General features: G+C 31.8%; 2 long non-coding RNA genes across 4 annotated transcripts in view; one reads left to right on the top strand and one right to left on the bottom strand.

Moving 5' to 3' along the window:
- LOC118163029 overlaps positions 1-4570 on the bottom strand; it is a 140726-nt gene extending 136156 nt beyond the window's left edge. For all 3 annotated transcript variants that reach the window (XR_004748796.1, XR_004748795.1, XR_004748794.1), the window contains exon 1: positions 4500-4570. This is a non-coding gene — a long non-coding RNA (uncharacterized LOC118163029). The remainder of the gene's footprint in view (positions 1-4499) is intronic.
- Positions 4497-8156, top strand: LOC118163032. The gene is made up of 3 exons (XR_004748800.1): positions 4497-4580; positions 4925-4926; positions 8038-8156. It is a non-coding gene; the product is annotated as an uncharacterized LOC118163032 (long non-coding RNA).
- Positions 8157-9161: the final 1005 nt, after the last annotated feature.

Raw genomic sequence — 9161 nt, 5'->3', positions numbered from 1 at the left:
AAAAAAAAAAAAAAAAAAAAAAAAAAAAAAAAAAAAAAACACTTCTTTTCACATCTGCCTTCCATAGCTTTATGACTGATCCAGAGTCATCAGGACCCATAGCCTCTACATAGCCTCTGTGCTCTTTGCAAAGGATTTGCTCTTTGCAAAGGATTTCCAGTTCTGCTTGATCCCAAGTCACATTGTTCTGACACCTCCTTTGCAACACCTTTGGTGACCCTAAACTGAATCCTGAATCAATTTACTTAAAAAAAAAAAAAAAAAAAAAAAACAAAGGTTATGATTTCCAGCACCTGTCCAGGAGTTCTGGGAGAAGAGGGAAAGTGAGGGCAGAAGGGGTCTGTTTCCTCCACTATTGCTGGTGATATGTCAGATCCATCTGGACATCTCAACTGACTACATGTAAACTAATTTAAAATACAGGTTTAAGGAACAGCTAATCCTGAGTGCCAGCTGCTTTGGGACATCTGACTCCATCCACACACACCCTAGCCTACTCTAGCCATCAAACTTATCTCTTTCAAGCAATGCTCAGATAAAAATATCATTACATTTACATATATCATTTTAACAAGCATTCATGCTATGTTCTTCTCTTTGTACACCAAGTTGACCATATTGTATTCCTCACAGAATTTCAGCAAACTAGCTTATTTGGATGGAAATTAAACATGATATTGGCATATGACCATTGGCCTCACAATTTTCTCTTTCCATTACGGGCAAAGACTTTTGTATCTACTGACCCAATTACTAATGTCAACATGCCTATATGCATACTCCCTTCAGAATTTGAGAGGTATCTTTCTGCTTGGAAGAAAGGCAAAGGTTCTTTGCAAATGTACCTGTTAATCTAAATTATTTTTGTTGTGTCAGCCCTGCCTTTTTATTACAGACTGAAATCATAACACAATTTGATCAGCTTCTTTATGGACTTTTCTCTTTTTATTTTTCTGTCACACACACACACAAAAAACAACAACAAAAAAGATTATTTTTGTTTATCTTTTTATTTATTTTGTCTATTTGCTCATTTCTGGAGTAGAAAAAGGACTCTGGCAGAACATCTAAAGCATCCAGGGAAAACATTCTTCACAAAGACCAATTCAATTTGTCAAGTTAGCTGAATTTTGCAGCCTCATTGATTTTTGTTGGGAAAATGTCTCTAAAGAGTAAGCAAGTTCATGTTTTTCAGACAGACTCTTCTTACTCAAACATTATGCCATTTTAATAATTGTGTTCAGTTGTTAAATTATTCTCTAATTAGAAATACTTGGTATTATAGAAGCATTTATTTCTAAAACAGGAAAGATGACAGATGACATGATGATTTTAACCATATTTTGGTTTCTAACTGTACTGCTGAAAAAGCTGCTTTTTGGATTGTGAAACGAATATGTTGTTATTATTATCAGTGTTATTATTATTATTTGCCTGCGTTTGATTTTAGCTGATTAATTTTATGAAGACATGAAAGCTATGTGATGATACTAAGCATTGTCCTGGTTTTGGTATATGGGCTAGATAGTCTAAATTTTTTGCAAGAAGTATTTAGACTTTAAAATAATAGTACTTAATAATAATAGTCATAATAGAGTTATTTTAAATATTGTTCCTTAAGCATTATTTAGCTTAAACAACTACTCTTTCAAATTATGATATTAAGATTTGTAAACATTTCTAATCCTTATTCCAGAAGTATATTTAAGCACAAATCCTAAATGAATCTCCTAGCACTTAAATTCATCGTTGGCTTAGGACTAAAATACTAAAAATGAAAATGTTCTGGAGGTTAAAATCAGCTGGACCAATATTTTAATGACAGTCTCCTACATATTTCCTTCACCAATGTTAAGTAAAGTAGATTATTGCTTCCTTTATTAATTAATAAAAGCCTTTCATGTGCTTAATGATGCAAGTATTGGCTCATAGTAAAAAATATCCTGTCACTTGAAAAGATATCAGTGTTGTTACCTAGTCAGTAACAAGCCCTGACAATTTTCTGTTTCAGTAATAATTGAAGGTATTGAAACCTATTTAATCTGTTCCTTGATTCAAACATTCCAAGAAATCTGACTACAATTTTTAGTTAGCACACTACTGATTTTATAGGGAACCTAGTTAACATGCTAATTTATTTATTTATTTATTTATTTATTTATTTATTTTTTTCTGCAGGGCTCTTATTTACACTGCTGTTAAGCAGGATAATAGCACTGCTATTATCCTTACTTACTATCCTTACTTATTATCCTACTTACTATCATAAGCTCCACAAGCCTGCCTGTGAGGATATGGTATCATTGCCATTCCACTGATCTCTGTGATGAAATGTTGACAACAGTAATAAACTAGGTCAGAAGCTAAGTTGGAGGTTGGTTGCTTTTGGGGGAATGGGGGGAGAGGTTGGTTTAGTTTGGATTTCAAGTTTTTGTTTGCTTGTTGCTTTTTGTTTGTTTGTTTGTTATTTTTGTTTTGGGATTCTAATTATTATTGAGGACTAGATAATGTATTCAAGGAAATTGAGGTAAATGTACAGCCACACAGTGCTAAATGGTCTTCTTGACCTTTACAACACATCTGGAACAAAGTACTTTGAACTCTGTCCAGCAAAGCACCTAAACATGTACTTAAGTTTCCTCTTTGCCAGAGCTTACAGGACTTCACAGAAGATGGAAGTTGATCTTCTGCATCAACATCCTGAGGGCCTCATCACATGAACTGTCCCTATGGGTTCATCTATTAACCAAATTCATAAAGAATCCAGATCTTCTAGAATGAAAGTAATTAATACCATTCATTCCATAGTAATTAGCATAGAATATTAGTACCTTTAATAAACAACATTCCCAAATCAAAAGCTTTTTTTTTTTTTTTGTTTGGACTTCATTCCAACACATTTTAAAATAGACTACATAGTTAAAAGAAATGCCAATAAAAAATTAAATTAAACACGCAATTACTATTAACAGAATAAAGTTATGCTTGTTTCTTACCATATACCAGATTGCATGCATAGTTAGCTAATAATGTACAAATGAGCAATTATCTAACACTAGGGAATGAGAAGGAGACAGATAAGTTCAAATGTAATATATCGTCATTAAATGGTTTAAAATACAGGAAAAAAAAAAAAGGAAAAAAAAATATTTATTTATTTATTTATTTATTTATTTTTTAACGGTACTAGGGATTCTGAGAGGAGATTTTCAGACAGAATTAATTCTTGGTTAAATGTTTCCTATCCCTGAGTGCAGTGGCAGCAAAATGCATAGATGTGAGTGAACAGTCAGGAACTAAATTCTTGGTGAAGAACTTGTTATGGATTAGACAAGCACTCTGTACTCTGTACATCTATACCTGCAGTAACACCAGATTTGTAGTTTTGGTACCCATATAGCTACCATCTTGTCTTAAGGAAAAAAAAAGCAAGATTTTCATATAATTATAAAAAGAGAGGAGAATATTTTGTCCCTAAACATTTACTTCTTATATACTCTTTAACTGTACATCTCTCAAGTTACGTAAAAATAATTTTGGTTACTTAAGAGCAGAAATGGCTTGCTTGGATAATCAAAGACATGGGAGAAGAAAAGAATAGTAGAAGTATATTTTGAAACAGTGAAGTAAGACAGAGTTAATGATCTGATCTGAAAAACATAGATGCAATAGTGTTACTTCATTTTAATATCAAATACATATTTTTACTGGGTAAAATATGTTTAAGAGAAAAACCTAAACAATTTCCATGAAGAATAATGCCCGTGCACACCATTATATTTTCCAAAATACCAGAGGAAAAGAAAATACCTAATTCAGCTTTAACTTCAGAGCTTCACAAATGGGAAAGAAAAAAAGCAATATACTTTCAAGGAACAAGGAGAAAAATATATTGTTGATATTTACCCAAGCATTCTTGCAAATCAATACTTCTAAAAATGTCTTTGGATTAATAAAGGTATATAACAAACTTTTTGCTTGATTAAAATTTAATTAAAATTTCAGATTTTGTTACTGTCTTCTGATGAGTGAAAATATTTACAGGGATATGGCATCTCCCCCTTGGGGAATCCAGTTCAAACCTGCAAAGTCTGAATTAGTATTAGTAATTATTATTATTATTATTAGTAATTATTATATTATTAGTATTATTATATAGTATTATTAGTATTATTATTATATAGTATTATTATTATATAGTATTATATTTATTTATAGTATTATTATTATATAGTATTATATAGTATTATTAGTATTATTATATATTATTAGTAATTATTATTAGTAATATACTATTAGTAGTATGAATGTTGATGGCAACCATTGAACTTCAGCTACCAGGTGAGCAAAAGCACCTTACAATGTTTGGCTGTAATGACTCTAAACTAGCTTCTCAGTCTGGGTCATGGACAGACAGGAACTAATGAGGAAGAAAGGAAGCACAACATCACTTCTGCAATCCCTCCAGGACTTGTCTATAAGGCAGAATCTGAATTTACCTTACAATCTGAGGCAGATGTTTTGAAAGGTTCAAAGTGTTTGAAGTCCCATCCCCCTGCAGCCAAACTGAATGTCATTCAGTCTGTGGACCGTGAAGATGGAAGCTGTGTGAACATGAGCAATATCCATAATTCTACACAGAATTTTGATTTAATATGGGCAACTGTCTTACAGCTATCTAGCTATTCCCTGTAACCTTCCAAAAAAAAAAAAAAAATGTATTCTTTTAAGTTTAAATTCCCCAACTAAGTTTGGCATTACTTACTTAAAATTTTAGTTATTTAATATCTATTTTCCAAGCCAAATCTACAAACTAAACCGTAAATCCATCTATATAATTCTTATGAAATTGGTAATTGTGGTCTTGTTCCTGCAGTATCTATACCCATCCCTCCTTTAAAGCCTTGACTTCAACATGCTATAGTTGTTTATTTTTTCTTTAGCATAAAGTCTGTGATAGAAATTCAAGGGCTGAAGTTGGATGACACATTAATAAATACATGGGAAACTTGGACACATTAATTTATGGAAATCCCTAAATAGAGTTGCAACTCAAGTAGTTAAACACTTTACTACTGATATGATCTTTGTCTCTAGAATCAATTATTAATATATAGCTTTTGGAGGTAATTAAAAAAAAAAAAAAAAAAAAAAAAACACATTTTTTTGTTGTTCTTTGAAGATTTCACATGCAAATCCCCTTTTCTGTTACTTACAAACTTTGTTTTACAGTTCTTAAAATTCTGAGAATGTAATTCTATGCAATTAAAATAGACCTCTTCAGGTCTTGCAGGAAGAAATGAAAGAAAAATATAAATACTCCCATGTACATGAATACTGTCAGAAGCTTAGCTCAAGTAACTTTATACATTTTAAAATTTTCTTTTAATTTTGTGTGCTCGTATGCTACCTGCATGTATTCTAGCCAGCTACTAGTTGTTATACTTTTTGGCATATTGTTATTCAAAGATAAAAAATGAAAGGCTGTTCATGTTAAAGATGGTATTTTTTGACTATGAAATATAGGAAGAGCTCTACATCTTCTTTATGGTTCATCAGGTGTCAAGGAACACAGCTATTTTGGTTAATGACAAACAGCATATGCTATCCATCTAGAGAAGTACGGTATGCAGTCTGTCAGTTTCTGCACTTTCTGCTATATACTTTCTGCATCTGAATGTGATTATCAATAAGGGTTCTAAGAATCTGTGAAAAGTACTGATGACAAGACAGGATGGATATGTCTGATGCATGAAAGAATATGTGAAAAAAGAAATCTGTACCATGGCTTCAGAGCATGAAAATTGCATAAAATCTATAATCAAATATTTAAAATCTCCTCTGAACCTATGTTTAAACTTATACTGCAGATATTATTTTAAAACTCATCATATGTTTCCCTCCCAGCTAGCACTGCAATATAAGTTTGCAGAAAAGTGGATTTTTAAGTTTGATGGGCAACTTAAAAAAACTGCAGAAAAGAAATTATTTCAGACCAAGCTAAAACAGTTTTTAAAAGTGTTTTTAAAACCTTTAAGGTTTTAAAATGATTTATGTGATCTGAAATGTAACTAGCAAATTGTGTCTTTATAAGAAAATACCAATCTAAATAATACATTTCTCAAAATGAACAATGATTTATTAAAAAAGAAAGACTTTAAAACATTCTAAAATTATTGTTATAATTCAAAGTATAATGCTTTTACATTTTCAGTACTATTCTTTCTTATGATACCAAGCCAAAGATTAATCTGACCTAATTTAAATCTTTCTGAAACTATTTTTCAATTAATTAAAAAAGTCACCAAGTTCTATGTCAGTCCTCCAGTGACTGTAGATCTTCTATTTACTAAAACATACACTCATCTTCTTAGATGCTATATCTTTCTGAAATGAAGCTCAAGAAATCTCTACATAATCCTAAATAGCTAAATTTAACCAAGATAATCAGGAAAAAACATGAGTTTTAAACTTCTTGATATCTTGATATTCGTACCCATAGATTTAAACTATTTCTAATCTGAGGGGGTTTTTGTTTATATTTTTTTTATATTTTTAATGTGACAAAATGATCAGTTAAAACAATATCCAAATACTTTGTATTTCTTAAATTCTGGTTTATTAAATTTGTCCTTTCTTCACTCCCATAAAAAAAAAAAAAAAACTCCAATCCATTATTTTTAGATAAGATTTACTCATTATTAACTTGAGTCAAAGATAGTTTTAGTTAATGCATATGTTCTCAATAAAATAATAGTGCAGACAGACCTCATAGCTCTTGTCATCCTTTAACATTTGGGTTCCTGTCTCCTATATTTATATATAGAATATATATACCCTTTACTTATGTAAAATGTGCATACATATATATATTATAAAATATCTCATAATCCTTGTTTCTTAGTTATAATAGCTGAAAAAGTTTCATAATTTCCTTTCTGTGAAAAAAACAAACAAACAAACAAACAAAAAAAAAAACGGTAAAATGTCTTTCCAAAATCAGTGTGATAGAAATTATTTTTTTCCCCAGAAAAAGGTAAAAGTAAAAAGTTTTTGAATGTAAACATGTTTTAATTTTACATTTTTAATTGCTATTACTTACTTTTTCACAGTATTAAAGCTGATTATGAAGAGCTGCAGAAGTGTCTCTTAACATTAGGTGATCAAGCATTTACAAAAGCAATGCAGTTTGTAAACAGGAAAAAAAAAATCAAACTTCTGAAAGAATGGAGAAAAAAATAATGTCATCATGCTACTGTAGAAGTCTTCACTGATTATGCCTAGAAAGAGACTGCTGAATTGAATGACAGACAGCTATAAAATCATGAATGGCATGGAAAATCCAAAGAAGGGATTGCTGCTCAGTTTCATATATACAGTGAAGCACTAAAAGAAACACTCAGAGACGGGTTAAAAGGAAAAAGAAAGCAGACTGGGACATTTCTTTGAACAACACATAGTTAAACTATGGAAACTACTGCACCAGGATTTTACATATGTTGAAATTTATGTATACTCATATTGTGACTAAACAGTTAATGGAAGCTAAAATATCAAAGACTAGTAAACATAAAAGAATACTTTTTCCTTAGGAAGTCTCTGCATGACAGATCGTGCCAGCTGGGTGTTTACAATGTCTGTATATACTTGCCCCGATCTCATTTGCTTCCAAGAGCGTCAATTGTTAACCAGTGCTAGAGATAAGACATTGGGCAAGATGTGCTTTTGGTTAGATCATGCCAGATAATCCCATGTTATGTTGGTTATTTTATATATTGAATACTCATGATCATCTCATTTCATTTTCTTCTTCCCTTTTTATTTATTGGAGGACAGAGGGGTGTCATTTCAGTCAGACCCATTTTCTTGCCATGAGTCTTTGACCTAAGGTATAACCATTCCTAGATGGTTCAGGCCATCTTATAGAAATCCCTAGGAATTCCCAGGACTAGAGACTCCTGGGAATATATTTGATTTCTCCTATATTTGATTTTCTTTAAAAATATTTATGAAACAACTTTACTTCCCAGAATTCAGCAACAGTCCCATTACTCTTGTGAGGCTCTGTGCAGCTGAGCCAGATGGAAGACAAAATTTTTGTGTATGAAGTGGTTTTCCAGGTAGCCCTGTGTAGAATAGGTGAAGGGCAAAGCTGAAACACCTGTAAAAAGAGATAGGGAAATCCAGTTTAATGCTTTATTAAGTACAGTCAAAATGAATGCATCTGCATAATTAAAACAATAATGATTTAGTTACAATAATTTGAAGTTCAGTTCTTTGTTTTGAATTCTATTGATAATAAAATCAAACGTTGTTCCACATAGGATTTTATTCTGGGGCAAACCAACTTTTTCTTCTAAGAATTCTTTGAGCAGAAAACTCTAGACCAGTTTTGTTTTTAAACTGAAACACTGAATTATGCTGTCTTTTTACACTAGTGAGTGATTGCATGTGCATTTTTTGTCACCTCTTCTGACATTCTGACCAATGTGAGAATCAATTAGAATTACACTTTTCTAGGGATCATTATTTGAGAAAACTCTCGCTGCTTTGTGCAGTAGTTGCTTCTTGCAAAGTGCATTGTCTTCATTACATACTATATTACAGTTTAGATTCATAAAAAAAAAATTCACCGAGACATATTTCTGCAAACCTACTGCTAAGGATAATGAAGGCTTGAGTTCTTTCACTTTTAACCAAAGCAAACAAGTGATATGCATTGTGCTAAAGGGAAAAGACACCACCATGATGCCTGATAATAGAGAACAGAAAATGCTTCTGGGCACTGCACCTCTTGCACAGTTTCAAAAATCACCATTTCTTACACTCTATTTTAAGTATTCATGCTGTTTTCATAACAGTGAATCTCTTTTGTCAAAATATAAATGACAGTAGTAAGAGATGGCTCTGTTTTCTAAAGGGTAAGAGTTGGAGGGGGTTACACAGTTGTCACATATGATTACAGCAATTCCATCAGTCTTTTTTTTTAAGAGTGTCTATAATTGCCACATGTTCAGAGAGGTGCTTGAATTTCAGGCCCTCTTCCCATTTTTCTGTTGTTTAATGGCTGGCTACGGCTAGTGCTTGTCAAGACAGGCATCCTTCCACCATCTGGAGATGCTGCCAGATGCCTCCTGCAGCTTGGGGCAGCACTCATCTGC

The sequence above is a fragment of the Oxyura jamaicensis genome, chromosome 2 (genome assembly GCF_011077185.1).
Source record: "Oxyura jamaicensis isolate SHBP4307 breed ruddy duck chromosome 2, BPBGC_Ojam_1.0, whole genome shotgun sequence".
Lineage (NCBI taxonomy): Eukaryota > Metazoa > Chordata > Aves > Anseriformes > Anatidae > Oxyura > Oxyura jamaicensis.
The sequence above is the reverse complement of the archived record's forward strand: the minus strand, read 5'-3'. Positions and strand labels throughout refer to the sequence as shown.